The following is a 4663-nucleotide window of genomic DNA, read 5'->3' on the forward strand; positions in this document are numbered from 1 at the left end:
TATGTGTAACACCGTCGAAGTGCTGTTACGACACGTTAGCTGTACAGTACGCACAGTACTACATGTGTAAATCTATCTACCTTTACTATTTACCGAGCTTAATTATAAAATTAAAACAAATATCATTTCCGCTATCTTTTCAGTATTTAGTGCTCTTTTTAATTGTTTTATTATAATTCTACCTACCGTTTTATGAGAAATATGAATATAGTTAAAAACGATAAATCAGGGTGACTAAAATGTATATAACAATGCCGGATGAAACAAAGTAAAGTATAATGAAATTCTCCAATAAGGGGATAGAGAGTAGTCAGGAAAATCTAACCGATGATTCTCCTTTTCTCTTCCCCTTTAACTTTATAACTGTATTAATTTTAATATTACTTGTTATTCATTATCATTTGTACTACTTAAACCGTTTTAATTATCTCTCTGTAGCTTTTCTTACATTAGAATAGCGTCCGAAATTAATTACTAAACCGAATGAATATAAATCACATTTTGCGGTTTTAAGGAATCTTTCTCTTTTCTCCCTTTTCCCGGTGCGGATGAGAAAGGGACATAAGAAGGGAATATTTTGTCCCTACTTTGTTCATTTTACCCTCTTCTCTCGGCTATACCGTTTTACTTTACTTTTCACCCTTCTCTTTGGTAAATGAGACTTATTATATCTCAAAGCTGCTTACGTCGCATCCATATTCTTATTTCTCCTCTTGACATGTCTATTAATTACAAAATATTATTCTTAAAGTCGATTTAAAAAAGAAAAATATACATATAAATAATGTCTATTCTTTTTTTCTTGTTTGCTTATTAATTTTCATGTTTTATTATAGCAGCATGTTACAAAATTAGGTAATTATACGTTATCGAGGAGTCACTCCGTTTTTTCGTTCAGTATGTCATTTAAATGCTTCCATAAATTGCATTAAATTGTTTTCAGACCCTTATTTTGTCATTCGATCGATGGCGGATCCGTCGATAAAATTTACGGACGATCAGAATACGATGAAAAATCATCTGGAAGGATAAATGTTTGTGAAAAATAACACGAAAATAAGGCGAAGCACTATTTAGTTCCTTATTCAGCGGATCTCCAACGGCGGAAGAATTTCACGGACCTTTCAGAATTTTTTCGCGCGTTTCTTTAAAATAATCTTCAACAGAATGAAACTAGATAAAGGGATTTCGTTTCCACTTAATATTCAAAAAATAACCGATAAACAGTATATTGTAATTTTGTAGCGTATGAAAAATACTATGTCTAACTGGGATTCAAATCCGGGTCACCGGATGAAAGACCGAGACGCTACCACTCCTCTGCGAAGATTGCCACTATTAATATACATTTGTTCGTTCATCATTAATATTTCCATTTTCCGAAGAGTTAGAAAGCTAAGATTCGGTATTTTTATTTCTAAAAGGACTTAGGAGAAATAAGAAAAAAAATCTGTTTAATAAATACTCTTTTAAATATAAAAAAGGAACTCCTAAGCTTAAAAATTCATTATTTGGCCGTGCGAAGAGCGGACACTTCAGCCTATTTACTATAACTTTCACCAATTTCTCGGTTCTTTTCTTACATTTTGTTAAGCTTGCTTTGTTTCTACAGAATTATGAAAAAAATTATTCTGCTGATCTCATTGTAGCCTAAAGATGCTTTCCACAGTGCAGTACGAAAGGGTACGCGTAAATGAAAATCACAGCGTGTGAATTCTTAGAATAGGTGGTTAGTGAAGAGACGAGGAACCTTACTAGTAACAAATTGGGACTTAGTCGCCGTAAATTTTCACTATCGATTTCTCTATCGTACAGATGAACTTCTTATACTTTTATACTTTTATAATTTAATATTATTCTTAAATTTATGAAATAAATTAATACCGAACATAATTTTTGATTTTTGGGTTCGATTTTTGATTTTTTTTCTGCGAAAAAAAATTATTTACGATAAAAAATAAACGACGAGGATGGGATTCGAACCCACGCGTGCAGAGCACATTGGATTAGCAGTCCAACGCCTTAACCACTCGGCCACCTCGTCCTTACATCTTTGCATGAAAACTGTAAAATTTGTTTATGGAGACTAGTTTATTTTCTACTTATCAGGATGGATATTTGGGTTATTTATCAAGAAAAAATTTATTAAATAAACAAAAAATATGTTTCTGTATACTATATTATATATTTTTATATGTAATATATTTTATATATAGATTTTTACGTCATATAAATAAAAATATTTGTTTAATATAGAAACTATTACAATAAAAATACTGTATTTTTTAATCTTTTTTTTTTGTTTTATTCTGATATCTTAATTACGCTATGCAATTAAAGGGAAAGATGATATTAGCAAAAAAAGGTTAAGTCGAAATCACATTTGTTAGTTATTTATTCATTATGCTGCTTAGTTATTATTCCATAGGACTTATTTTATACTATTATGAACGAACTTTATTTCAAGATTCGATTAAAAAAATAATATCAAAAAATAATTTTTCTTAAATAATAAGCAAAACATTTTTAAAAAGTTGACGAGAATGTTAATGAACTTTCATTAACTTACATTTACGTAGAACTAAATACTTAATCCGACGAGTAATAAAAATAAGATATCTTTGAAGGTAAAATTATGTTTACCGGTAAAATAAGTTCAAGTCCTAGTAAAGGCTTGAATACTATGGATTTTACTACTAGATCGTGGATACCGGTGTTCTTTGACGGTTGGGTTTCAATTAACCGCCATATCAGGAGTGATCGACGTGAGACTGTACAAGGCTACACTCATACATATCATCCTCAATCGTCATCTGAAGAAATACCTGAACGGTGGTTCCAGGAGGCTAAAAAGGAAAAAGAAAGAAAAAGTATCGCCACACCCACGCGATTGAAATACGGTATCCCGCACGGTTTAGTTAGAATCATTGAATTAAATAAACAAAAATATTATATTTAAATAAAATTATAAATATCATAAATATCTTAAATTAAGTTGTGTGTGTGTGTGTGCCGTACATTAGAAAATACCGCGTGACGGGAAATTCCTACAATTGTGTTGTCAGCTTTTTTTTTAATTTAAATAAATCTGGTTACTTTAAAAAAATTACAGATTTTTTTTTAAAGTGTATATTAACAATTAAAACCTGCATTGTTACGTTAAAAAAGAAAGATAAGTTAAAATAAATAAAATAATAAAAAAATATTAAGCGGTAATGCAGTAAGATAATAAACGGTGATCTTTTTTTAACATTTTAATTATAAATTATTAAATTAATCTAAATAAAACAAAAAGTAAAGAAAATGAAGATAAATTGTAAGGAAATAATAATTAAAGAACCGAACTAAGACGACGGGTTTTATGTAGAACTTTAAGCAGTAGATTTTAATTAAGAATCTTGAAATGTATATGCTATTTAGAGATTTTTAATAGGGTTCGTTCGGTCGAGTAAACGAACTCTTTTTAAGGGTGGTTGAATACATCTCAAGAAAAAGGGGTGAACCGTTCCTAATAAGAAAGAACGGGCTGCAAACGCCCCATCGAATTTAAACACGAGGGTACAGCGGCCAAAGTCGTCGTAATCATTACTGTTACCGCCGTCGCGTCGATTATGCAGGCTGCAAACAGTGAGACGCTGTTAGAAACCAATACTTTCAACACAGTGTGCACGATAACACTACGGCCGCTGACTTGGCAACTTACTTTTCACTCTTCTTCCAGTCTTTATAGCACTCTCAGTCTCTCTCCCTTTTATGCTTACTTCCGAATGTGTAAAATTAAATAAATAATTCTAGAATAAAACGGGGAACTCTTGAGTGTTTCTGAAAATATTATATTATTTTTCTCTTAAATATAAACATTTATTATGGGTATCGTAAAAATTCTTTATAAATTTTAAATAGAGCTATTGAATATTAATGAACCTTTTTTTTTACTATAACAGAGGTTCAATAAAAAAAATCTAAGCGGTACTATTCATTTTTTACGTAAAAATAAATTACCTGGAGATACACTGGGAATAATTCTTAACTGTTACTGAAAGAGAAGGCTTGTTCGCTTATAATTTTTGTTTCTTTATTTCTATTCTCTAGAATATTTATTAAATCACTGCCAGTAAATAATCCGAAAAGAAACACTTCTAGAATACTTATTAAAAATGTTAAATAAAAAACATTTCTTCTAAAGAAAGATCGAGCCAGTATCTAAAATTTAATAATTTGTTCCTGATCAAAGTTGACTCAAAACGGTGAAAAGCCCTTTCATTGCTGTCAATGTTTTTTTGTTTTTTCTTTTTTATAAAATTACCTTTAAAAACAGAATAACAAAACCGAATTTTAAAACCGCACAAAAAAAAAGGGTAAAAAGTAGATAAAAAATAAAAAATCACGTGCCGAGTTTTTGACAAACACCTAAGCAGTCTAAAAAGAAAAAAACATTTTCGGATGGATGAATGTATTTACACATTGTTTTTACTATCTGTATATCCACTGGGTTTCTCTAAATATCTTCAGACCGGTTGAACTGACTTTTTTAAAACTTTTCAAAAGAAAGCTTAAATTTTAAATCCTAGGCCATTTAACTCGTTAAAATTTTATACAAATTTTGATGGTGAACATTTTTGAACTTTTCATTATCGGCCGGTAACTTAACCGGTTTAGAAAA

General features: G+C 30.1%; 1 non-coding gene across 1 annotated transcript; it reads right to left on the minus strand.

Annotated features, from left to right (window-relative positions):
* Positions 1 to 1962: 1962 nt before the first annotated feature.
* On the minus strand, positions 1963 to 2044 carry TRNAS-GCU (transfer RNA serine (anticodon GCU)). Its single transcript has one exon. It is a non-coding gene; the product is annotated as a tRNA-Ser (tRNA).
* Between the last annotated feature and the right edge of the window lie 2619 nt (positions 2045 to 4663).

This window comes from Lycorma delicatula, chromosome 8 (genome assembly GCF_047948215.1).
Source record: "Lycorma delicatula isolate Av1 chromosome 8, ASM4794821v1, whole genome shotgun sequence".
NCBI classification, from domain to species: Eukaryota; Metazoa; Arthropoda; class Insecta; order Hemiptera; family Fulgoridae; genus Lycorma; species Lycorma delicatula.